The sequence below is a fragment of the Mus musculus genome, chromosome X (assembly GCF_000001635.26).
Source record: "Mus musculus strain C57BL/6J chromosome X, GRCm38.p6 C57BL/6J".
NCBI classification, from domain to species: domain Eukaryota; kingdom Metazoa; phylum Chordata; class Mammalia; order Rodentia; family Muridae; genus Mus; species Mus musculus.
In genome coordinates, this window is record NC_000086.7 from 77,486,581 (window position 1) to 77,514,234 (window position 27,654).

At 43.5% G+C, this 27,654-nt stretch overlaps 1 protein-coding gene across 4 annotated transcripts in view; it reads left to right on the forward strand.

Moving 5' to 3' along the window:
- Window positions 1-22,968: 22,968 nt before the first annotated feature.
- The window catches only part of Tbl1x (transducin (beta)-like 1 X-linked), a 153,174-nt gene continuing 148,488 nt past the window's right edge, over window positions 22,969-27,654 (forward strand). Inside the window, exon 1 of one of the 4 annotated variants that reach the window (XM_030251300.1) lies at window positions 22,969-23,038. The gene's annotated coding sequence lies outside the window, so the exon portion shown is untranslated. Of the gene's footprint in view, window positions 23,039-23,966; window positions 24,690-24,741; window positions 25,277-27,654 lie in introns of those variants that run through there. The other 3 variants (XM_006527939.3, NM_020601.2, XM_030251299.1) reach the window with 3 other exon arrangements.

Genomic DNA, 27,654 nt, shown 5'->3' on the forward strand with positions numbered 1-27,654 from the left:
ATAATTGTCGTGGATCTGGGGGAGAAGAGGGATAAGGAGGAGAGACTGGGAAGAAAGGAAGAAGGAGAAACTGTGATTGGGATGTAAAATATCAGAAAGAATAAATGAAAAAATCGTAACTGACATCAGAGATTATCAATAACCCTGAAAAATCTTACCGTACTTATAAACAAGGGCTCTCCACCAGGAAAGAATTCATTCCTGCATGCACTCACACTTATTAAGGTTGTATTTTATTAAATTAGGGATCTAGCTCTAATAGATTGTTAGGCTCATAAGCATAGCTTTGGAATCAAGAGTCAATGTAGCAGAGCAATTCCAGTGTGCTCCCAGGAGGGACTCTGTGCTAATGTATGGGTCCTGGCAGGAAACAGATAGAGTCCTGGAAAGATTAAGTGGAAAATATTACATGGTGAAGAAGTTTGCATGGAAAGGGGTGAAGCAGGGAGAATGAACACAAGAAGCTGGATTTGGAAGCTAGCACTATGTATGGGCTATCAATTAAGCATTTCTGCTGGACCTTATCTGAGGCTGTTGCAGGCAGAAAGCACTTTCTTGATGCTTTGACCTTAAACTTCTACATATAATGTGTTTTGCTCTATACATGTGCCAAAACACATCTAAGCAAAGCTTATTTTATTTTTGTTGGGGTTTTTTTTTTGTTGTTGTTGTTTTGTTTTTTTTTTTTTTTTGGTTTTTTCAAAACAGTGTTTCTCTGTATAGATAGCCCTGGCTGTCCTGGAACTCACTTTGTAGACCAGGCTGGCCTCGAACTCAGAAATCCGCCTGCCTCTGCCTCCAGAGTGCTGGGATTAAAGGCGTGTACCACCATGCCCAGCTGTTTTGTTTTATATTGAGACAGGGTCTCATGAACTTCAGTCTGGCCTCAAACTCACTGTGTGCCTGCAGATCAGTTTGAACTTCTCCTGTCTCTGACTCTTAAGTGACGGGATTACAGACCTGCACCACTTTTCTAGTTTGCTGTGATAAAACACTAAAACCAGCTTGGTGGAGGAAAGGGTTGATGTGGCTTACAGGTTATGTATGGTCCATCACTGAGAGAAGCCAGGCAGGAACTCAAAGCAGGAAATTGGAGGGAGAAACTAAAGCCCACTGTGGGCTAGTAATCAAGAAAATGTCCCCACAGGTCATACCCGTGGATCAATTTCATAGGGGCAATTCCTCAGTTGAGGTTCTATTTTTCCCCCATGAGTGTCAAATTGACAACCAACAATAGCCATCAAAACCATGGTCTCATGCTTGGTTTATGTGACACTAGGGATGGAACCTGGACTTCTTGCACAGTAGGCAAGGGTTCCACCACCATTACACTGTCAAACGTAAGTAGAAGTTTTAAATGCATTGGTGCATCTAGGTTGACATGTACTTGGCCTTGAGAAGAGCAGGCCCCAGTTAAGATATGGCACTAGGTCTGGGAAGATTGTATTCAACTGAGCCAAGTCTAGTCTGGCAAGACTCCACAATGTGATCTGATGCGTCAGCATGTCAGCATTAGGAGCAAGGACTCAGTGTCTGCTCTGAGAGCAAAAACTCCCCAGAGGCACCAGGCAATGCAGTCTGCAGGCACCAGGCACCACAGCATGCAGCAGACAGAGAGGAGCTGAGGGTATACACGGGGATGTGTAGAGATGAACTCTCGAAGAGCACAGAGCTAGAAACATGAGACATTTATTTCGTGCAGAGACAAAAGGAAAAAAAAAAGACTCCCATCTGCACAAGGCGAATGAATCAAGCAGAGCGAGGGAAGATACTCCACAGAGAGCACTCAGTAAAGACAGCAGCACACCAGCACTGCAATTTGTCTCTCTACCAAGTCCCAATATTATAAGGAAAGGGGTGCCCTGGGATGCAAGGAGATGCTGTGATATGGATTCTCAAGCAGTGACAACAGGGTCTCCTTTCTTGCATAATGTCCTGCATCCAGCTTGTCAGAGCTTGTGCAGTGTGCAAGGGACAGGGTTGGAACAGTGGTAGTTTATGTGTTATGGCAGGGCCCCTCAGGAAGCCAGTCCTTATATGGCTGTGATGGCTGATCTTGGCAGCTTGATGGAATCTAGAATCACCATGGAAACAAACCTCTGGGCATATTTGCGAAAGAGTTTCTATGTTAGGTTAATTGAAGTGGGAAGATTCACCCTTAATATTCCATGGGTCTTGGACTGAATAAAAAGAAGAAAGGAAGTTAAGCACCAGCATCCATCTCTCTCTTCAGATGCAATGTGGCCCTCCTGCCTCAAGCAACTGCTACCATATCTTCCCCACCTTGATGTATACTACCCTCAAACTGTGAGGTGAAATCAACTTTTACTTTTTAAAAGTGGCTTCTGTCAAGTATTTTGACCCAGAAACAGAAAAAGTAATTTACATAAAATCCGAGGAAGATTCCCCAGTCCCCCTGAGGATTCCTTAAAGGAAGGAACCCACCATTGCACATCTCTGTAGATACAAGTTTATATATCCCTAATAACTAGGAATCAGTGTGCATTTATCACTGTGTATGTAACACCCTCCCCGAGAGATGTAATGAAGAAAATTTGAGAGGATGAGAGGCTGGACTGAGGGAATGAAAGCAGCATTTGACATTTGCCTGTCAGCTCATGAGAGTCTCCCTATAGTTGAAACCAAACTGAGAGAACAAATGGGGTTTCCTGTTTGTGTTGGTAGAACTCAAACCTTATAAAATTCGTGCGCACATCTGTGTGAGTGTGTGTGTGTGTGTGTGTGTGTGTGTGTGTGTGTGTGTGTGTGAGAGAGAGAGAGAGAGAGAGAGAGAGAGAGAGAGATGGTGATATGTGTGCATAATGTATGTACATCGATGTTACTATATGAAAGTCAGAGGAGAATGTTGACTGTCCTATATTCTATCACTCTCTGACTTATTCCTTTTGAGATGGAATCTCTCACTGAAGCTAGAAGCCAGAAAGCTCCAGCAATCTGCCACCCCACAGTGCTAAGGTTACAGTTACACACACTGCTGTGCCCAGCGTTTTACATGGCCAGTGAAGATTTTAAATCAGATCCCCAAGATTGTTCAAACAAGCACTCTTACCTATGAGCCATGTCCCTAGCGCCTTAGCTTGGCTTTTGAGAGCAGATCTTACTGGAGAATGTTGTCTTTACTCTGTGATGAGACACCATGACCAAGGCAACTTATAAAAAAAGGAATTTATTTGGATTGGAGGCTTGCTTACAGTTTCAGAGGCTTAATCTGTGATCATCATGGTGGGAAGCATGCAGCAGGCAGATAAGCATGGTGCTGGAGCAGTAGCTGAGAGCTACATCCTGATTCACAAGCAAGAGACAGAGCAAGGTCAAGACTGTGCCTGGTATTGGCTTTTGAAACTGCAAAGCCCATCGTGGTGGCATACATCCTCCAACAAATACACACCTCCTTCCCAAATAGTTGCATCAATTCCATTCAAATATATGAGGCTATGGGGGCCATTCTCATTCAAACCACCACAAATGTGTCTCTTTAATATTTGGAATCAGGACCCTTCTATAGAAGCCCAGAGCCACTACTGGAGGATTCAGGATAGCAGGATCACAAAAGGCTGCTGGGGAAGCAATAACCAAAGTGAACTCCACATGAAATAACACAAACCAAAGAGGAAACAGGAAGAGTATTCTAGACTGGCAGAAATAGAATGTCTCATTACAGAGGAATGCAGGACTACTTAAGAGCCAGAAAAAAAAAAAAAAACTATTCTGAGAGCAACAGGCTACTGCTATGTCATTGTGCAGAAAATTCAGGAAGAGACTGGATGCAGCACAGTCAGATCGTCAACTCCCTTCTTTGGCTTTGGTCCATTAAACCTTCCACTGGCAACACCAATCTATGTTAACCCCTCTATACTCATATGTAAATCACATTCATTCCAGTCCCATCTAGTTTAATGTTTGAGGCAATGCCCATGACCCAGTCAAGATGACACAAAGTTAAGCAACACAAGAATCCACCAAGAAACAAATATCCTTAGCGTGACACTATTTGCAGATACTTTTATAAAATTTTAGGTCCTAGGATAAAAAGTACAAAACAGGGAATAAGGAATAGTGCTGGATTGATGACTTTGCTATTAAGAATGTTTGCTGCTCTTCCAGAGGACCCAAGTTAGGTTCTTATCACTCACATCAGGCCACTCACAACTGCCTATAACTTCAGCTCTAGGGGATCTAGTGCCCTCTTCTATCTTCTTCTGTAGGCACTGTGCTCACTTGTATGCATGTATTCAGTGTACCTTGTCAGCACACACACTTAAAAATTAAATCTTTTTTGTTAAAGGAGGCTAGAGATATGCCTCAGCAGTTAAGAGCACTACCTGCTCTTGTAGAGGACCAGAGTTCAGTTTTCAGCACCCAAGTGATGGCTCCAACCACCTGTAACTCCAGATCCTGCCTTTGTGGATATTGCATTCCTGTGCATTTACCCACAAACACACATGGATGCTCACACACACACACTGATACAGACACACACACACTGATATAGACAAGCACACACACTGACACAGACACAGACACAAAGAGATACAGACAGATACATAAACACACACACACACACACACACACACACACACTACACACTACACAAACAGACAAACAAATGAACCAAAATAGGTTGTATGAGTTTGAAAAGTTTTACATGGTTTCAGCGACCAGGGAATTAGCTAAGGGCAATTAACATACAGCCCTATAGGAAGCTTTCTTTAATATTAATTTTTAAGTTGTAGGCAACTGGGGTGAGAGTCTTAAGCTCACACCCACAGTGACACACCTACTCCAACCAGGTCACACCTATCCCAACAAGGCCACACCTCCAAATGGTGCTATTCCCTGGCCCAAGAATATACAAACCATCACATTCCACTCCCTGGCCCCCATAGACTTGTTCAAACACATGAGTCTATGTGGGGCCATACATAAACATAGCAAAATGCAAAATGCATTTAGTCCAACTTTCAAAGTCCTCATAGTCTATAGTAGTCTCAACAATGTTAAAAGTCCAAAGTTCAAGGTCTCTTCTGAGATCCATCCAATCACTTAACTGTAATCCTCAAAGAAAGACAGAAGACCCGCTGTGCAAATTCCAAACTCTGCATCTCCATGGCTGATGTCAAAGCGGTCTTCATATTTCCACTCCTTTTTCATCTTTGTTGAATGCAACAAACTGCTTTCTCCTGGGCTAGTTCCACTCCCTGTTAGCAGCTTTCCTCAGCATGTATCCCATGGCTCTGGCATCTTTAACATCTTTGAGTATCCAAGGCAATTTCAATGTTACAACATCTTGTTTCAATGTCTGGGATTCCACTTGATCTTTTGGGCTCCTCCTAAGGGCTGGCATCACTTCCCCAGCTCTGCCCTCTGTAGCACTCTAAGCTCAAGTTGATCCACTCCACTACAGCTTCTGCTCTTGGTGATCATCCTATGGTATTGACATCTCCAATACACAAGGGTGTTCCACTCGAACCAGGCTTCACCAATAGCCTCTCATAGACTCTCTTCATGGTGCCAAGCCTCAAATCCTTTGCATGACCCCTTCACTCCTGGGCCATCAACTACAGCTGAGGCTACACCTTCTCCAATGGACTTCCATGACCTCTCACAATGCCAAGACTCAGCTGTTCTTCATGACACCTTCATGTTTTCAAAACCAGTACCACCTGGGTGTCTCTTACACATTACCAAGTCTAGCCACAGCACGAGGTACAACCTTGGCTATCTCTGGAACACAGCTTCTTTGTGCTCTCAGAAAACAATTCCCAGATTTCAACTCAGTGATGCTGGTCTCTTCTTAATCATTGCTAATTTCTTAGCTCCAGCTAACCAACATCAATTTTCACAGTAGTTCCTTCCATTCTTAACTCTAGAGCCAGAGTCACATGGCTGAAGCTGTTGAGTTCTGCTGCTTACAGGAACTAGAACATTACCCCCTTGTACTATAACATTATCACTGGCTTTATGTTTTCCAAATCCTTCACTGCCTAAACTTGGCTGTCCTGGTTCTTGCTCTGTAGATTGACCTTGAACTCAGATCAGCATGCCTGTCTCATGGGATTAAAGGTGTGTACCATCATGCCTGGATCTAAATTTAGCTAGGTAGGATCTTGCCCCAAGATCCCATTCTCTTAATCTGTTATCTCCTAGAACACAGGATTTTGCTCCAATTCACTTCCTGGTATGCCTTTAATACTCAAACCATATATTTTATATTTTTCCTTTCTAAGCTTGCTATGCTTGTTCAAACTTTTCCTTATAAGACTTAACCAGAGAACAAAGTCTCTGCAGGGCTTTTTTGAAACTTCCTTCATCAATGCAATTAATCCAATTAATCCAAATCTCTTCACCTTAGCCTCAGGCAGACTTTTCAGACAAGGGCAAAAAGTAGCCACATTCTTCACCAAAATACCACAAAAACAGTCTTTATGTCACATACTGAAATTCTTCTCCTTTGAAATCTCTTGGGCCAGGTTAATACAGTTCAAATTACTCCCAGCAACAAAGTGTTCCATATTCCTACTAGGATGACCCATAAAGCCCCATTTAAAGCATTCCACTGCATTCCAAATCCAAAGTCCCAAAATCCACATTCTTTCAAATAAAAGCATGGTCAGGCCTAGCACAGCAATACCCCACTCCTGGTACCAACTTCTGTTTTAGTTAGGGTTTTACTGATGTGAACAGATACCATGACCAAGGCAAGTCTTATAAAAAAAACATTTAATTGGGGCTAACAATTAACCTCTTACAAGTTCAGAGGTTCAGTCCATTATCATCAAGGTGGGAGCATGGCAGCATCCAGGCTGTCATGATGCAGGCAGAGTTGAGAGTTCTATGTCTTTATCAAAAGGCTGCTAGTGGAAGACTGACTTCCAGGCAACTAGGGTGAGAATCTTAAGCCCACACCTGCCACAGACTGGGCTAACAGACCGGGCCGAATCGGCCCCCCTCAACCTGTGGGAATCAGGGGTTTGGATAGATGGGCATAGAACTGGCGGGAATTGACAGACAGACACAGACACAAGATAGTGTGCTGGATCTGAATGTAATTTGTCAAATTGAGCATCAAACTTTTTATACAGAAGTTGGGTGACACACTGGCAAGGTACAAAGAGGTTACTGGATTCTTACACAAAACAGAGGAATGCAAACATGGGAGAACTGGCAGGAACCAACTGGGATAAAATTCAATGTTAATAACTGGGATCAAAAACAGCTCCACCTAAGGTCCACTTAATCTTAGAAACCAGGGGCAAGGGCTTCATTCCCTTGCCATAGTTCCTACTCTAGTCTATTGTATAGTCCACCTTCCCCCTAGGCCATTGTAAATACTTATGTATGGACGTAACTCAGCTACCTATAGTTCTAAGTATCTACTCTGGTTCCTCATTAGGTCACAACCTTCCTTCTTCCTAGATAATGGTAAATTTCTGTGTAGGGCAGTGGCTTAGCTATCCATGCCCAAGGTCGGATCAAGAACTGCATAGAATCTAACTTAGCTATATGTCAAAATATCAATCCTTAGGAGCACTTGTAATAAAGCAATATTAAGGGAAAGCACACAGATCCGTTTACCAACTAAAGCAAGGACATTGGAGCAGTCATTATACAGGATGCCACGGTTCCAGGAGACTAAGTTTCCATGAACTTTTTGCCTCGGGACAGCGCCCAGGTTTTCGGGGCCTGTCGCACTTGTCACTACTGGAGTGGATGTAGCACACACCCACAGTGACACACCTACTCCAACCAGGTCACACCTATTCCAACAAGGCCACACCTCCAAATGGTGACACTCCCTGGCCCAAGAATATACAAACCATCACAGAAGGCCTTGTCCTTCCCAGGGCTTCAAGGACAGTCTGGGTCTACATGAAAAGTTCTAGTCTAACCAGTGTTACATACTGAGACCCTGCCTCAAAATGATTTATTTTATTTTATTTTATTTTATTTTATTTTATGTGTTTTTGCCTATATGGATATATGTGCATCACCTGTGTGCTTGGTGCCCATGGAAGTCAGAGAAGGATATCAAATCCTTTGGAACTAGAGTTGTAGATGGTTGTAAACTACCATGTGGGTGCTGGGAACCAAACACAGGTTTTCTGATAAAGTAATAAGTGCTTTTTAACTACAGAGCTATCTTTCTAGCCTCACTTCCCACTCTTCTTTTTAAGCTGTTTGTGTATGGTATTTTTTAATAATTTATTTTTATTTTATACATATTGGTGTTTTGCCTGCATGTGTGTCCATGTGAGAATGTTGGGTCCTCTAGAACTGGAATTACAGAGTTGTGAGCTGCCATATGGATGCTGGCAATTAAGGTGAGGTCTTCTTGAAGAGCAACAAGTGCTCTAAAGTGCTGAGCCATCTCTCCAGTCTTATGGTAATTTTTAAATGTGAATCAGTGTTTTGCCTTAAGTTATATGTGGGGATTATGCTATACCCAGTGCCCAAGGTGTTCTGAAAAGAACACCTAGAACTAACCATTGTGAACCACCATGTGGTACTGACAACCAAACCTAGTTCTTCTCCAAGAATAGCAAGTACTCAACTTCTGAGCCACCTCCCTAGCCCTTTATCCGTGGTATTTTGTCACAGCCACTGAAAACTACTACATTTTCCAACCCTACATTTTCTATTTTGGTATTCTGGGCCCCTTAACAATCCCTGGATTTCTGCCCTACCCCTACCCCAGCTTTCTCATAGTTTTTTGTTGGTGGTGGTGGTTTTGTTTTGTTTTTTGTTTTTTGTTTTGTTTTGTTTTTTTTTTTTCATTCTGCACTGGAGACTGCAAATCCTATTATGGCTATTGTGTCTGCTCACATTCCTACAATCATTTCGGATAAATCATTCAGTGGAATCCTCCAAGCTTCAATTTGTTAGTCAGTTCCTGTGTGCCACACAGTGCTGACCACAAAAATCAACTTACTCCTAGGACAGGGATAATTCCGTCTCAGTTTTCAGAGGCAGAATCTGGAAAACAGTCACTGAAATAACTTCTGCATGGTCCCAATTGCAAAATGTAAAGCCTTGGTGATTCAGGCACAGTGGGTCTGCCTATAGACCCAGGTACTTGGGAAGCTGAGGCAGGATGGCTGTGTGAGCCTAGGGGTTTAAAACCAGCCCTGGAAGTTTATCAATATCTTAAACAACAACTACTACAACTATAAGAACAACAAGGATGACCAAACAATCAAACAGGAATTCTTGGTCCCAGATGAAGTAGTCTTAGAAATGTCATCTCTACACCAATTCTATGCTCCATTCAAACAATCTTCGACTTGGCAAAGCTTATTTGCAGTGCCAAGGTCAAGGCTGGAAGAACATCAAAGGGTTTCCTTCCTGTTCCTTTGTTTAATCACTACACGGGTGTTCTGAAAGGGCATTTGTACGGGTTGCTCTTTCTGGTTTGGAGAAGATCAGCACTACTTTAAGGAGCACTGCAAGCCACAGCAAAGGTGACTCAAAAGCCTCCCTGGTCATGTAAACTGGCACTTGACCTTTCTGCTACAGCTAGCCAACCCCACAATCACAGGCTGACATATCTGCTTTGCGGTCTCCTTTTTTCAGGGATACCAAATTCTTGATAACTACCACACTGGTCCTTCTTATCCACATTTGGCTCCTTCTGTTTCAGACTCCCCTCCTTTACCACCAAAATCTCTAGTTGGTATGGCACTGTGAGTCAATCCCTAAGCAGATCCTGCCCCAAACACTAGTAACTCCCCTTCTTGCCCTTGCTGTGATCACAAAATATCTTGTGCCGAATAATGTATGATGAAAAGAAGTTTGAGAGACTAAAGCCCAAGATTTGGTAAGTGGTCCACTCCATTTGACTTTGTTGGGAGCCTTTTAAGTACATTTGAACATGGTACACGATATTAGAGGTGGGGTTTGTCACATGGTCTGTAACTTTTTTTTTTTGGTACTATGATAAAATACTCAACAGAAGCGATTTCATAGACATAGCTTTTATTTTGGCTCATACTTTAAGCTTTCAGACCATCATGATGTGGCAGGAGCTTGAGGCAACTCTGTCACACTGCATCTGCAGTCAAGAAGAGAGAGAGGTGTATGTTGATAACTCCGCTAACTTTTAATTTTGCATTCAGTCCAGGACGTTGGCCCATGGGATGCTGTCACCCACCCACCTCAGTTAAACTAATCTAGATAATGTCTCATGGGAATGCGCAGATACTTGTCTCCTACAAAAAATCTTTTTGGCTGATAATCAGTGTTAATCATTACACAGAGTGAAGACAGGAATCGGGTACTGGAGTGAAAACAGGCACATCCTTCTAGTCTCCCAGTGTGGAAAAACCCTGGAAGGCAAACCAAACTACAGCACTCAAATACCTGCACGGCTGGGGGAAACAGAATGCCAGAAGAAGAAACCAAACCCCTTTGCCAATAATCTTGAGTTTGACTAATAGTCATCAAGGCTCAGTGGTGGACCTTCTGCTCTCAGTGACCTGCAACAGTCACTCTTCTCCAGCAGGTTCAAATGGAGACAAGCAATGAAACAGGAGCAAGAAAACACACCAACACTGTCACTTCAGACATTTGCTTCCAGGTGCAATTTTCAGTCCCCAAATCAGTGAGAGAGGGGTTCTTCTTTTTAAAGTACTATTCTATCGAAAACATTTACTATCTTCAGAAGCCCAGTTACTCTAGATTGATCATTTAGTAAGCAACATGACGTCCCTGTTTATTTTTGCAGCCTGCTCCTCGATGAGATGTCTGTTTTTGAGGGGCTTTGAGGAGAACATTAGGCAAGGTCTGGGTGTCTGGGCTGACCCATGCATTTGTTGTGTTAGGTCCTTTATGAAAATAGGCTAGATCCAGGGCTTCTTTAGAGGGCTTCTTTTTATACACTGAGTGTTTTCTTTATGTGAACTTTCCAAATGCTGATGATCCCTGATACACTCCCCTTGGTATAAAGGTATGCCCTCCACCTTTCAGGGTTGTTAACTACTGGATGGTGTTTGGCTAGGGAGAGGAGAGCCCTCCCCTGAAAGACACACATTAAATGGATTTCTTTCCTATTGATCTAAAACTGTTTAAACAAAAGATGAAAGGAAGAAATCAGCAGAAAAGAAAATGACTATAAGAGATTCAGGCTTATATCTTATACCCTTTGGGTGCAGAGCAGCCTCGAACTCATATGGTACCACCTGTCTCTGTTTCCTGAGTGTTAGGATCAAAGGTGTGTGCCACCATACTCTGATGTTTAAAGGACAGAGTTTTCTATAGCTCAGGCTAGCCTGAAACTTGCTGTGAAGTAGAAGAAGGCCTTTGAAGGCTTGATCCTCCTGTCTTTATTTCCCAACTGCTGTGAGTTTGAGGCCACCAGGCAGTTCCAGGACAGCCAAAGCTATATAGTGAGTCTCAAAAACGAACAAATGAACAAACAAACAAACAAAACCACACAAACAACTTTTTACACTTCAATGAACGAAGTTATAAATAAGGGACTCACAAAAGAAAATGAGAAAGGACAGCAGATTTTTATAATACTAGGAAAATATCTAGGTAAAATAGATACTTTTCAAGTCAGTCATGAACTTTCTCCTCCACACTTAACTGCACTGCTTGCCACTCATAGCTTATTTAAGTTGAGTTTTTTTTCCTTTTTGTGGGTGGTGATATTGTTGTTTTTGAGAGGTAGTCTTACTCTGTAGCCTTGACTGGCCTAAAATTTGCTATGTATACGAATGAAGCTCTCTTCAAAGTTATAGAGAGCCACCTACATCTGCCTCCCAGTGTTGGGATTAAATGTGGGGGCTACCAAAAAGAAAAGAAAAAAGAGTAAGCTGTGCAGTGGTTCATTTCTTTAATTTGGCAGTCAGAAGCAGGTGGATTTCTGAGTTTGAGGCCAGCATGGTCTACAGAGTAAGTTGCAGGACAGCAAGGCTACACAGAGAAACCCTGTCTCAGAAACAAACAAAAAATAACATAAAAAAGAGTGTGGGGTACCACAACTGCATTAGTCTGCTTCTTAAGGGGATTATACATTTCTAGAAGATGGTACTGTGTCTCTCCCCCCCCCCGAACCATGAAATATACTCAGTAACTATTTGAATAGAATTAAATGTACATAAGAGGAAAATATTTTTGTTTCCAGCTTGTTTATTTTTGCTAGAGGAGACATTGAAATTGCTGTTCTAAGAATAGCTTTGAGTCCTTGTTCAGGAGGTCAGGATTGCAGTAAGTGAAGTAAGATCTAAACACTTCCAGGTCCATTAGGAAATTATAACTAATATGATTTGAAAAGAACATTGGGTCAGACGTTTCATATCATACACATCTCAGCTTCCAGTTGTTTCAATTTCAGCAAACATTGAACAAACATTTTGTACACTGAACTCAACTACAAATGGATCAAGGACCTATATATAAAACCAGATACACTGAAACTGATAGAAGACAAAGTAGGTAATACCTTGAACTCATTGGCACAGGACAAGACTTTGTGATCAGAACACCATTAGCACAGGCACGAAGATCAACAATTTGGATAATGAAGCCGAGAAGCTTCTGCATAGTAAAGAATACCTTCACTTAGATGAAGCAGCAATCTATAGAAGGAAAAACATGTTTACCAACTACCCATCAGATAGAAGGCCAATATTCAAAATAAATAAAGAACTAAACCAAAAACTGGACATCAAGAAAACACAAAGCAGGGTAGCTCACACCTTTAATCCTAGCACTTGGGAGGCAGAGGCAGGTGGGTTTCTGAGTTCAAGGCCAGCCTGGTCTACAGAGTGAGTTCCAGGACAGCCAGAGCTACACAGAGAAACTTTGTCTTGAAAAACCAAAAAAAAAAAGAAGAGAAGAGAAGAGAAGAGAAGAGAAGAGAAGAGAAGAGAAGAGAAGAGAAGAGAAGAGAAGAGAAGAGAAGAGAAGTATATACCGGAATTTTAATATTCCCCTTCAAGGACCATTTCTAATGGTACAACTTTCCCCCACTAGGCCACATCTCTTAAAGTCCACACCCCTTCCTAATAGGCTGGCCATTAAGCCAAGTATTCCTCTGGGCCTTTTCCAAACCATAGCAGCTTTCCTATTTATAAAGAGAAAATCTTGATCTCAGATAGCTTACATTATTGCATGAATTGCATGACCCACAAAACCATCAAGTGGCAGAGCCCCACACTGCATTCCAATTTTTAGGTCTAACACAAAAGATCTAAAAGGTTCACTGCTGAACCTACACCTGCTAAATTACTTCTTTAAAACTCAGGTTAAAGCCGGGCGTGGTGGCGCACGCCTTTAATCCCAGCACTCGGGAGGCAGAGGCAGGCGAATTTCTGAGTTCGAGGCCAGCCTGGTCTACAGCCTGTCTCGAAAAAAAAACAAAAACCAAACCAAAACAAACAAACAAAAAAACAAAACAAAAACAAAAACAAAACAAAACAAAAAACTCAGGTTAAAATGAAATCTTAGGGGCTGGCACTAGAGCCCAGTGGCATAGTATTTGCCTAAATGCAGGCATTGTGACACGCATCTATAACCTGAACATTCAGGAGCCCAAGCAGGAGGTCAAGGTCATTCTGAACTGCATAGCAAAGGAAAGGAAGGCAGAGAGGAAGGTAAAGGAGAGAAAGAGAAGACAAAAGAGAAATGCTTTAGGGTATACCTGAGTGGTTTTCTGGGCCCCTGATCCATCCTGGCAGGATCCTCAGAGGACACCCCCCCTGACTTTGCCTCTTCCTATATTAAAGGGGGTGAATGTCTTCACTCATCACCCTGGACATCAGACTCCTAATTATATATTTCTCACCTATTTGATTTTTTCTATTGGACTACATGTATGTTTTTGTGCCTGAACTATATTGTTTTTATTACCATTGCTCTGCAATATAGCTTAAGATCTGGAATTGCAATCCCTTTAGCATTGTTCTTTTTGCTCAGGGTTGTTTTAGCTATCTTTTTTTCTTTTTTTCTTTTACACGGATTCCTATTATCTAAATTCAATTTTATTTTTATTTTTTTCCTTTTTTTTAATTAGGTATTTTCCTCATTTACATTTCCAATGCTATCCCAAAAGTCCCCCATACCCTCCCACCCACCCACTCCCACTTTTTGGCCCTGGCGTTCCCCTGTACTGGGGCATATAAAGTTTGCAAGTCCAGTGGGCCTCTCTTTCCACTGATGGACGATTAGGCCATCTTTTGATACATATGCAGCTAGAGTCAAGAGCTCCGGGGTACTGGTTAGTTGATAGTGTTGTTCCACCTATATGTTTTAGCTATCTTGAGCATTTTGTGGTTCCATATGAATGTTAAGGTAGTTTTTTTCCCTCTATTTCTGTGATGAATGAGGTGGAGATTTTAATTAGGATTGCATTGAATTTGTAAATAGCTTTCAGCTAAATGGTTATTTTCACAATGTTGACTCTATCAATACCATGACCACTGCACATGTTTCTATTTTCTAGTGCCCTATCTCTTTCTTCAAGGATTAATGTTTTCATTGGAGGTCCTTCATGTCCCCAGTTAGGTTTATCTTAGATATTTTTATTTTCTTTGAGGCTATTGTGAATGGGAGTATATCCATGATGTCCTTGGTTTTATCTTTGTTGTTGGTCTATAGAAAAGCCATTTGTGTAAGTCAATTCCATATCCTGCCACATTGCTGAAATTTTTTCATTGTGTTTAGAAGTTTTTTAATGAGTAATATTATGTCATCTGCAAATAAATACAGTTTGACTTATTTTTCTATTTCAGCTTTCAACACACTTTCTTAGTTATATATTCTTACTTTTTTTTTTAAATTATATGTTCTAGGATGTTCTTTTCTGGTTGTGTATACTGGGTGTTCTATGTGCTTCTTGTATCTATTGCCTTTCTTTAGGTTAGGGAAGATTTTCTTCTATGATCTTGTTGAAGATCTACTCCATGACGTTGACTTTGGTTTCTTCTCCCTTATCTATGCCTACAATTTGAAGGTTTGATCTTTTCATCATGTCCCACATTTCCTGTATGTTTATTTCCTGCATTTAAAGGTTTTCTAAAAAAGATTTTTAAAAAATATTCTTTGATTATTTGGTCTAGATCCTCTCCATCATCTTTAGGTCCTGCTAATCTTCTGCTTGAGTCTGTCTATTTGTGAGGCTTTCCTTTGAGGTTTCTAGTTGGGATATCGGTTATTTTTTTTAATTCTACCTTCATTTCAGTTTGAGTCCTTTTCAATGTTTCTGTCTCTTTACTGAATTCTGTTCTCAAGTCCTGGATTCTTTTTGTCACTTCCATCAGCCTATGTTTGCGTTTTCTTTGGCATCACTCGGGAGTTTGTTCTCTGTAAGTTCTTTCTCCTTGATTTTGTGAGCTGTTACTTGTGTCTTCTTTCAACTCCTTGAATTCCCTGATGAAGATTATATATATCCTTTAAATTCTATAGCCTGGGGTTCATGTAAGTAATTGTCATGAGCAAACATTTCTGTAGAAGTAGATTCATCTACAGATTTGAAGAGAAGATACTGGCTTAATTATTCATATTGTTGGTATTTTTGTGGTATTGAGATCTAGGCGTGTGGATTTCTTTTGTTAGCTCTGAGTTTGTTATTGACAGAGTAAATTGAGACAGAAGAAAGGATGAATGAATGGGTTGGGTCTAGATGTTAGAAATGGGTTGTGTGGAATAAAGTCAAGTGGACAGAGGAAACTGGGTTGGTGTATAGGATTGGTTCTAGGTTTAAGTCTGTAGTGTAGGGTAGATATGGTTGGGTTTGGGGCATAGGTAGGGAGTGTTTTGACCTAAACCTAGAGATTGTTGGCTGTGCAGGCAGAGGAGGCCAGACTAGGCAGCAGCACTGAATGTGAGCCTCAGGCTTGATCTCAATGGTTGGGGAGAAGACATGTACGGGGAAGTCTCTGTAGAGTTCCAGGGTCACCTGGCTAGACCCTGGAGGAGGATGTGAAAAGTGTGGCTGAGTTTGGTTGTTGGATGCAGCACAGAATGGACCTGTCCTAATTTGGCTTTTTAAAGGAATGAGGTGCTAATCATTAGAGCCTCATGATTCAGAAGCATAAGAACCGGCATTTTAAATGATTCTGTGATTTTTAGGCCTTGAAGATGATTTATTTCTGATTACTGTTTATACACAATTTGGTATTTCTGTCAACATTTATTTAGATTATATTTGGTGGGCTAGCGAGATGGCTCAGCTATTAAAGGCTAGGCTCACAACCAAAGTAGATTATGTTCGGGGTACATTATAAGTAAGTGTCACTATTACAATTTTTTCTCTTGTGTGTGCATTTGTACACATTTGTGTGTAAACACATGCACATATGTGTGCATGTGGAGGCCAGATGCTGACTTCAGGTGCCATAATCAAACATTTTCCTTCTTATTTTTTTGAAGCACAGTCTATCAGAGAACCTGAAGCTTATCTATTTAGCAAACCTAGCTGCATAATGTAGTTTAAGGATCCTCCTGTCGAAATCCCATCGCTAGGATTACAGATACTGATGTACCTGACCATACCCAGCTTTTTTACATAGGTACTGGTTGATCTGAATTTGGGTCCTCATGTTTCACAGCAATCTCCTTTATCCACTGAGCCAGCTCCTCAGCTTGGCATATATGATCAAGTTAAGAGGAGAGTATGTGGGGTTGGAGTGGGCCCTAAATCAAGCAACTATTGGCTTTATAAGTGAAAAGAGAAAGGAAAGGAAGATTTAGATGAATGGATAGATGCATGATATGTAGACTTATGGATCTGTACGCAGAACTTTGTAAAGACAGCTGATAGGGATGATGTAGCTATAAACTAGGAAACACTAAGGACTGCTGGCTACCCCTGGAACCTGGAAGAGGCAGAAAACCCCATGTGTTTCCTGCTAATAGGGGCAAGTATTTTTAGGAGTAAAGTCCTATGTTAACACGCTTTCAAAGTATCCTCTCCCCCTTTTCATTTAAATTATCTGAAGAGAGCTGAGCATGCCAGTGCCATCCTGTCAGCCATCTTTATGAAGGAAACTGGGTATGCCCAGAGGTGGTCCTGTCACCCATGTTGATGAGGGAAGCCAAGCATTGTCAAAGGTATTCTTGCCTAACATTTCAACCTTTAGAACACTGTGCTACATGAATTTTTAGCTAAATATTGCCCAAATACATATCTGCTATCTTTTTTTCCATTAACAATGTTAGAAATAAGTTCAGTGATGCAAATAAAGAGACCATTATGTCAATTGAAGTGCCTGAACAAGGCAAAATTTTCTCTTGATCAAGAATCTGTGCTCAGAAGAGCAAACACACAGGGACAGGAAGTGCATTTAGCATTTATTCTATCTCAGGTGGTAGCTGTGTTTTCCCCATTGGCTGGGGTCTAGCTTCACAGCCTTAATTTAATTGGCTCATCTAAAAAGAATTGGTGCACAGAAAGTGAAGGAGGGAGGGGAAAGAGTCACACTGCTCTAGGCCATCAGATTCCTGGAATATAGCAAGGGGCCTTTGTGTAAACAAAGGTTTTACTGGGTAGTCGTGTGGGATTATAATATTTGTATAAAAGTATTACAAGGTAGGGGAGGTAAAATATTTGAATTCCCTGTCCCAAACACAAGCTTTATACCATTTGATAGAAAAGAAGCATATTTTACATCTCTTGCAACTATAACCTTAAAAACTGAGTATTCTAGGAATATGTCCCTTCCTACTATGTTTTCATATAAGAACTTCAGTACTATAAGAACCCAGGTACATTTCCCGAAAGATACTTTGATTCTTGCTTTGATTGAGTAGCCACATTGCTTTGGAAATAACTCCTGGAACTCCTTTCTCGTCGCATGCAATGCATCTTCCTTTTGTGCGCCTTGGTTGTGCTTGTGTTGACTTTCCACTCAGCAAACTGCAAATCCATTGTTTGGTTACAGATCCACACATAGAGTCTTCAGAGGCATGACGACCTTGTGACATCTCCAGTTCGAAGTTTGAACTTGAAGAACCTTGAGAAAATATATGAATGGTGTCTTAAGCCACCAAATTTATGCTACTTTGTTAGGATAGCTCTAGAAAATGTCAAATGGGGTCCTGGATCCAGTAACTTGGAGCCTGTTGCTAAGTGCAAAAAAGACCGCCACACTGCCTGCTTTTCTTCTTTCCCTTCCTTCTTGTCTACCTCTCAAGTGCTTGGACTTCAGATTTGAACCTGTATGCCCAGCTTTTCTATGTTTTTGAGACAGAGTTTCAGGTTGCTCAGGCTGATCTTATATATAATAATCATTTATTATTATATATAAGTACAATGTAGCTGACTTCAGACCCACCAGCAGAGGGCATCAGATCTCATTATGGGTGGTTGTGAGCCACCATCTGGTTGTTGGGATTTGAACTCATGACCTTTGGAAGAGCAAGTCAGTGCTCTTACCCACTGAGCCATCTCGCCAGCCCCCTGAGCCATCTTGCCAGCCCCAGCCCTGAACTTCTAATCCTCCTGCCTCTACCTTCCAAGTGCTAGAGGAGTATACCAAGGTAGTATTCAAATCTAGCTTCTTTCAGTAGCACTTGTATTTGAGATTCATCATACTGTCATACAGGTCAGGACTTTGTTCCTTGGTGCCCCTGCTTTATGAATGGACTGCACCCTGTGGAAGGGTGTCTGACTTGTTTGTAGGTTTTTGACAGCTGTGGGTAGAAGAAAATCTCTCTACATATAGCTCCTATGAATTCTAAACTTTCATTCTCATGGATATATACTAGAAACTAGATACAGTGGTGCCTTAGTTGGGGTTTCTAGTGTTGTGATGAAATACCAGGAGCAAAGCAAGTCAGAGAGGTTTATACTTTTATATCACTGTTCATCACTGAAGGGATTCAGAACAGAAACTCAGACAGAGCAGGAACCTAGAGGCAGGAGCTGATGCACAGACTATGGAGGGTGTTGCTTAGTGGCTTGTTCCTCATGGCTTAGATGGAACAACCTACAATGGGTTGGATCATCCCCTCAAAAATCACTAAGTAAGAAAAAGACTTACAGCTGGATCTTTAGAGGCATTTCCCTTCCTTCTTCCTTCCCACCCTCCCTCCCTCCCTCCTTCCCTTCCTTCCTTCTGAGACAGTGTTTCTCCGTGTAGCCCTGGCTGTTCTGAAACTCTCTCTGTAGACCATGCTGGCCTCGAACTCACAGAGAACCAGCTCTCTCTGACTCTGAGAGCTGAGTTTAAAGGTGTGCACCACCACCCAGTGCTGAAAGCATTTTCTTAATTGAGGGTCCCTCTTTTCAGATACCTTTAGTTTAATCTCAAGTTGACATAAAACTAGCCAGCGCAGCCCATGACATACATATGCAGAAGTACTATATGGCTACTGATCTGCCAAGAATCACAGAGTCTCTGAAGCACCTGTTGAAGGACTTTTTTTTTAAAATGTCAGTGTACTGTCACACTTGACATAGGAGCAAATGTTTTTGTTTTGTTTTGCACACAAACTATTTGCAACGAGACTATCCTCTGTCCTGTGCTCATTCCCTTTAGGGCCTGTTCAATGCTAACTGCAGAAGAGGAAACAAAGCAGGAGGGGAAGCGTGCACATTTGCATCAGGGATCATGGAAGCCAGGAGGGGACATGGCTGTGGTACATTGCTCATCTAGTGTGCATAAAACACTGGGACTGATTCACAGAATCACATAAACAGGCCAGAGTGGTTCATGGAGGGTGGGAAATTAGTTCAAAGTCATCCTCCCAGAGACTTCTGGGGACAGCCTGGGCTCTGTAAAACATTGTCTCAGAGGAAGAAGAAAAGGCAGCAACACTGATCTGCTGGAGAGATGTCTCAGGGGTTACTGACGGCTCTTCCAGAGGACCTTGGTTTGATTTCTGGAGCCCACAGATGGCTCACAACTTTCTCTAACCTACATTCAGAGAATCTGATACTCTTTTCTAGTCTCCACAGGCTTTGTATACATGCGGTGCACAGACATGTAGTCAGACAAAGCACTCATACACATAAAAATAAAGTAAAAATTTAAAAATATTTTAGATGTGGAATAAGAGGAGGAAGAGGAATAATAATAATAATATAATAATAAATAATAATAATCCATCACTGCTATTGCTACCAACCACTAGAGTCATGGCCATCACCAGGCCTAGTGACAGAGTTCTGTAATCTCAGACTATGTGGAAGTCTGAGGCAGATGCATTACAAGTTCAGAGCCTGTCTGAGCAATTTAGTGAGATTGTGTCTTGAAATAAAAGTATACAAAATAACTCTGGCAAAATGGTAAAAAGCACTTGCCTTTAAGCTTGGTAACCTGAATTAGACCCTTCGTCTCTACAGGGTGGAAATTGTGAACGTGTTCTCAACTTTCACACATGAACCCCACGGTGCAGGTGTGTGCACACTGCACACTTGATTATCCTGCCTTCATGGCCCATGTGCAGGTGTGTGCCACTAACTTCTTAGTACCTCAGCTATTCCTTTGCTCAGCAGTTTGTACTATGACGTTGACTTTCTTTGTTTGCATGGCTGTGCCTCAGGCTCTGGCCCTTTCTGTTCACCCAGAATCTCATGCCATCACCAAACAGAGAGTACTTGGTTTTCAAGGATACCTGCTACTCCCTTTCTATTATGATTTTGTTCCCGTGTTTCATTTACATATAACACACACACACATGTGCACTCACACACAAACATGCAAATACACTCATACATAAATATTGCAATATATTTGGGGTTAGGGTTTATCACTCACTGGTAGAGCACTTGTTTAGCCTGCATGGAGCCCAGCAGAAAAGGTATTTTTGGTATTTCTTTCTATTTCTTTTCTGTTGTATAATAGTTATGTTATGTCACAAGATATAATGGTAAAGAGCATTATTTATTTATCCACTTACTTATTTTTTTAGATTGGGTCTCATTGTGTATTACAGGCTGGCCTGGAACTCATTATGTAGACAGGTTAACCACAAACAGTAATCTGTTTGCCTCTGCCTCTGAAGTGTTGCAACTAAAGGTGTGTGCCACCACACTAGGCCAGAGAGCTCCATTAAATTTTTTATTTGCATATATTTGTATGTGCATGAGTGTGAACAACAGATGAGAGGTTTCAGGAATCAGTTCTTTGCTGTTCAAGCCTTTACTGGATGGGTCATCCCCCAGCCCCGTTTTTGTTTCCTATCTATTGCTAATGTAATTATTTTTTACCAAAGCAAGCTTAAGGCTTCTTTGGGGGCTGAGAAGATGGTGCAGCTCTTAAGATCAAGTACTGTTCTTGCAGAGGTTTTATTCTAACACCCACATGGACAGTTCACAACTGCTTATAACTCCAGCTCCAGGGATCCAACACCCTCCTGGCCTCCTCTGGCTTCACATTCATGTGCAGAGACACATGGATACATACTTTAAAAACTAAACAAACCTTTAAAAAAGATCTGTATCTATATCTATCTATCTATCTATCTATAATAAAAATTCTTTATCAGGCCTGGTTTTTACACCTGTTTTCTCTGTTTCCAGCTTCTCTTTCATTGTAAGCAGTATGTTTTACAGACTTCCATAATTTTAATGAAATCCAACTCACTTTTTCCTTTCATGCTTTTGGTATTCTCAAACCATCACTGTTGAGAAAATAGTGTCAGTGCTGCACAAAGAAACACACGGACAAAGTGAAAGCAATTCAGGAAGTTGATTTCTTTTTGCAAAAAGTGCTCACCAAGACTGAAAACACACACACACACACACACACACACACACACACACACAGACAGAGAGAAACAGACAGACACACACACACATATACACACAGTGGACCTTATTTCTCTTTCCTCCCCTTTGTTTCCATGCTTTCTTCCACACCAGCACCTATAGCAAACAGCCAAAGCAGATGAATAGAATACTCTAATTTTCCATTCATGTAGTAGCATTTCAGGAAAAAAATGTCAGGGGGGACTGTTCTTATGTCTTTAGGTCTTACAATGTTTTGGTGGTTCCTATGGCTGTTTACTACAAGCCCTTGACTTAATTTTTTGGATAGGGTCTTGCTAAGTAGTCTAGTCTCATTCTGCCTCAGCCTTCCAAATTTTGGGACTTTCCCCATACCCTCTACCAACTTTCTTTTTTTCCAAAACAAAGCAAAACAAGGGTTATTTATTTATTGTATGTGTACCTTTGAGAATTTATGTGTCCCACATGTATGCAGGAGCCCTAGGAGGACAGAAGAGGGCATAGTATCTCTTGGAATCAGAGTTACAAGTGGAGATGATCTGGCTTGTAGGTGCTAGAAATTGAAACTGAATTCTATGTAGCAAGTGATCTTAACGAAGATGAGCTATCTCTCCAAATCCCTAGTCCTTGACTGTCCAAAAGCAAGAATTGGGATTATTGCTATAATATATCACGCTGGCAAGGTCGAAAATTTAAACTCCCACTCTATTAGTCAGGGGAAGCCTATAATAAAACCTGGTCACTATGCTCCCTTAATGGCAGAAGAGATTTTTTTTTTACCCACTAATTTCCCATACTTTAAAGATGATCATCACTTATCAAGTAACAGATGCATGCAGGAATGCTTTTAACCAACTTCAGTTTGGAATTTTCAAGCACTAATTTGGGCAAGCCGAGCTGAGCAAGCTAGGTGGTTAGGGTTTGCTGCGCAGCTACTCGAGGGTCTGCGGTAGCAAAGAGCTGGCGACCGGGTAAAGCCTGAAGCTGTAATGATGTCAACTTGTTATTTACTTTCCAAATCTGAATGACTGAGCAAGGCGAAAGGAGAATCAATCAACCACAATGTGACCCTACAGGCGGAAAAAACGCAGCGCTACCACCAGCATGCAGTGGGGGAAGGGAAGCACGTGTAAACTGGGCCAGGGTTGCATCACGAGCAGGCTCAGGTTTTCGATTGCACCCTTCATAATACCTCAGCATCAGTCTGCACAAGCTCAGGAGCCCAAGAGCTAAGAAGGGCAGGCTCAAGGGAGCCCTACCAAGTCCTTTGGGGGTGGGGGTGCTTGAATGGCAGCTGATAGCTAATAAGCCTGTGTACTGCTGATTCACAATTATGGAGACTGTGTAAGTGTGGATTTTTTATTGATGCGCTCTAATAACTGTGTACCAACAGTCGTTTGACATATTTGACGTTTCGTAGAAATATTTTGCAAGGTAAATTTGAGGTCCGCCTTTTTGATGGAGAACCGGCCCCTTAAAAACTCGCCCCAGGTTCTCCCCTCCACCCCCAACTACCAGAGCAACAAATGCCTAGTGTTCAAGGAAGGAGCAAGTGAGGTTAGGGTTTAAATTGCGGAGTGTTACTGGGCGCTTAGCACCGAGCTCATTAGAAGCCTAAGGGAGGGGCAAATTGATTTTAAAAATACTCAGCAAGGCAGACACCAAAGGTGCTGAGGAGGAGGGCCGAATATTTATTTAATTGAATTAAAGGCGGGAGTATGGGGGGAAATCGTCACCGATGTGGAAGAGAGGAAGCGCCAGGGCTGGGCCTTACCAGCCTTGGCAACAGAAAACACTTTGCCAGCGCCTGCGGTTTCAGGCCTGGGGGTGGGGATTTACAGATTTGAGGGCCCCAGTACCCTAACATAGTCCTCCATAGTCCCAGCTTATTTGTGCCTTAGTCTTGTGTTAAAGCGTCTCCCCTATGCATTTCTGACTATTGGCCGAGAGGTGTTTTGCAAAGGTCATGGCTGCGCCCGAGTCCTCAATTTTTGCGGTGGGCGTAAAGGCAACTGGGGAGGGGGATGCTTTATGTCGTTAATTTTGAAGAAGATGCGCTTGGAGATGGTGTTACACGAGAACCTTCTAGGCTAGCTGGGCGGCTTCATCTTTTGAGGTGGGGGAGGGTAACACTTTCAGTGGCTTGGGTTACCATTCCCTCTTTAAATCTTCAGGGTGGCCCTTGTTCCCATCCCCCCTCCTCCCGAGCCACCTTGGCGTGAGGGGTGTGGGATTGAGTATCCGTGTAGGGGCCCTGTTCCCCCCTCATTCCTCTCTGAGCCTGGTAGGGGCCTGGTTGGGGCCCAGAGGGCAATGCTCAGGCTTCCCTCCTCCACCTTGGGCTTGGGGCGGGGAGAGGTGGGGGTGGGGAGGCTTTAGGGTGAAGAACTGTGCCGAGATGTAAGTCTTTTCCCTGCCCCCGGGGGGCTGGGTCTGGACTTGGTCCGGGGAAGGGCGGGCCTGGCGTCCTAGCCCTTACTGGGGGGAGGGGCTGCCGCGTGGGGACGCTGCCCCCCCAAGGAGCTCGGGGAGGGGCCGGCGGGCACGCGGTGGGGGAGGGCAGGGCTGTAGAGAGCCTCTTCCAGGTGTCTGGGGAGGGCGGCGCGCTGTCGACCCTCTTGGCACGTCTCCCAGCCTGGGTAGGCTTGCTCGCGTCCGCTCCCAGCGGAGGTCACTGGCCGTGTCGGTCCCTCCCGCCGTCCCGCCCTCTCCCGCCGCCGCCGCTCCCAGCCCAGCCCCCCCCAGTCTCGACGCTCGGGAGCGACAAGCCGCCAGCGCCCCCGCCCCGCCGCCGCTGCAGCGCCCTCCGGCCGCCATTCGCCACCGAAACTTTCCAGCGCTAGCTCTTCTCGTGGACTAGGTGGCGGGCCAGGGGTAGCGCGCGGCTGCTCCGGGGCGCTTGGCCCTCGTCGGCCTCCGCGCGGCCCGGGGTTGGTGACGGTGGACCCGCCAGTACGCTGAGTGCGCGGCCACAAGTTGCACGGCTCGCGGCGAGGTGAGTACACGCCGGGCAGGGGCTCAAACTTCTCGGGCCGAGGGGCGCGGTGGTGACCCCAATCGCGGGCCCTGAAGCTTCAGGAGGGGCAAGTTCCCGTGTGCCCCCCCAACCCCAGGTTGGGCGCGCTCCCTGCACGCCGAACAATACCTCTGGGGCGGCCGCTCCCCGAAGTGGCCGCGCGCGCGGGGGGCGGGAAAGGCCTGGGTGCGCCTTTGTTTTGGGGAGAGGGAAAGGCAAGTTTAGGGACGCTCTGCAGTTCGTCCCAGCATCTCTTTGTCTGAGGCTCCAGAGGGGGTTGGCTGGGCTGACCCGCGTCGCCCTGGGACTTGGGGGCCGCGCGGGATCCCCTTGTGGGGGAGGGGAGCCTCATTCATCCTCGAGGCGCGGGCCGGCGCTCCCGGAACACGGTGGACGCGCGGCGGCGCGCGGGGGATAGTGGCTGGCCCGTTTGTGATCAGTTTCCGAGGCGCAAACTGTCAGGGAAGTCCGGGAGCCCCCTCCCCATACCTACTCCCAGGCCTGGTCTCGGGGACCAGGGTGTGTGTGGGGGGGTGACAACGACGGAGGGCGGCTCCTCTGGCTAGGTGAGGGAGAGGGACCGCCCAGTACGGCCTGGGGAGGGTGTAAACCTGTTGCTTTGGGGCTGGGGAGGGGTTCTCCAGATCTGCACTCACCCACATCCTCGTCTTAGGAATTTCCCTTACGTAGAGAAGGGTGCTGGGAGCAGGAGTTTATGTAGGAGGGGTGCGCCTTTGAACGTCGGTGATCTTCGGGTTTTGTGACAACTTTAGGAGGAGACTACAGGCCCGCTGGTGCTGGATGGGGCCTGGGCTTCACGTGCGTGACCAGTGAGCAATCAGGAGCTTGGGGCTTTTTTTTTTCCCTCTCTCTCTCTTTTTTTCTTTTTCTTTTTTTTTTTCCCCCAGCGTCTGGCGTTCTCAGAGGCCTCCGCACTGTAAATTCCGCAGTTAGGGTCGGCTTGTTTCTTTCTGACCAAGTGTTGTGGGGCAAAACCTAAAACAGCTCCCCTCCCCCTAACCAAAACCTAAGCCATACTGCTAGTGCAAGTGTTTGTTTCTGTTCTGCTTTGGTGTGTGTGCCTTGACCTGACTAGTGTTTTTCTCTGAGCTAGTCCCTGGTTTAACTTAAAAGAGGACACAAGAATACAGGAGGAGGAGTGAGTGCTTTGTCCTACTCCCCCCCCCCCCCAGTCTTGGTTTAGGGTAGCAAATAGGTCTTGGTGAGCCTATGAAATTTACCATTGGTCATTTCTAAAGACACATATCAAGGTATGAAATAGTGTTGAGTGTAGATGGCACTTTTATTTTTAAAGGGATTTCGTGTCCAAGTGTGCTGCAGATTATTTTCATGGCACCACCCACCAGTGTAATTAGTACAACGATGAAAGTCGAAGTTCACTTGATCCACTTATTAAAATGGCCCCCTAAAGCTTTTCAAGCCTTTAATCACACACACACCTGTAGGACAGGCATGGGTGATTTGGGGTGTAAGGCTCTCATTTACCCCAGGATATGTCCTTACTTGGGTCAGAGAATTCCACTTAGGCAGCACTACTAAAAGAAAAAGGAAGATATTTTACTCCTTTTAATGGTATTGGGCAGATACTCATTTCAAGTTTACCTCGGTTTTGCTGTTGGGTTTTGCTATTTTTCTAGGCCCTGGGAGTCACACCAAAGCAAGGCCTTTGAGGGACACTGTGAATGGAAGCTGATTGTCTTCTAGTATGGTGGGTGGGCTACCAGGATCCTTGGGGTGATGATAATTTTCTTTGATGCGGGATTATTGTGGTTTGAATGAGAATGGCCTCCTTAGGCCATTTGAATGCTAGGTCCTCAATTGGTGGAAATGTTTTTGAGAAGGTTTAGAAGTGTGGCCTTTTAAGGTATGTGTATCCTTTTGAGGTTTCAAAGGCCCACACTATTCCCAGTTAGCTCACTCTCTGCCTGTGCTTGCGGATCAGATGTAAGCTCTCATGCTCCAGTGCCATGCCTACCTGCTGCCACAATCCCTGTTACGATGGATAGTCATGGACTCCAACCAGCCCTCTGAAACTATAAGTACTAGTGGGTTCTTCTGTAAGTTGCTATGGTCATGGTGTTTCTTCAAGGCAATAGAAAAATAAACAAGACAATTGGATCAGTTCAGAGAATTATAAACACCTTCAGGTTTTATATATTAATGTCTATAACTTAAGTTTGCTTTAGTAGACAGTATAGGTACCAGAAGTGTGATATAGGACTGTGGAATTGTAAATGGTCCTGAAGCCTGTTTTTTAATGTTCTCATGTATATGTAGATGTGTTTGTGCACTTATGTTTCTGGTTGCATGTGTATATGTATGAAGGAGGTGGATGTCAGAAATTGATATGGGATGTCTTCCTTTAGTTGGTAATTATCTATCCATGTTATTTTTTTCAGATAGGGTTTCTTTCTCATTCAAGTTGAAGCTCACTAATTTGGCTAGACTGACAAGCCCCAAGGATCCTCCTCAGTGTTGGAATCATAGATACAGACTGTAGCACTCACATTTTTACATGGGTTCCCAGGGATTAAATTCAGGTCCTCGATGTACTGATTGAGCTATCTCCTTGAACACCACTTTTTTTTTTTTCGAGACAGGGTTTCTCTGTGTAGCCCTGGCTGTCCTGGAACTAACTCTGTAGACCAGGCTGGCCTCGAACTCAGAATCCACCTGCCTCTGCCTCCCAAGTTCTGGGATTAAAGGCGTGCGCCACCACTGCTCGGCTTTGAACACTAATCAGAGGCTCTATGTTTTTTATTGTTATGGTCACATGGTGAATCTACCTTGTGAGGGCGTTTACTGGGAACCATAACTGAGAAACTGGTTACTTAGAGCATCCAAGCTGCTGTGTCCATTCCAAATGTTTGGAAACAAGAGGATACTATGAAAAAGCCCACCTACTTGACCAGTTGCTGGACCA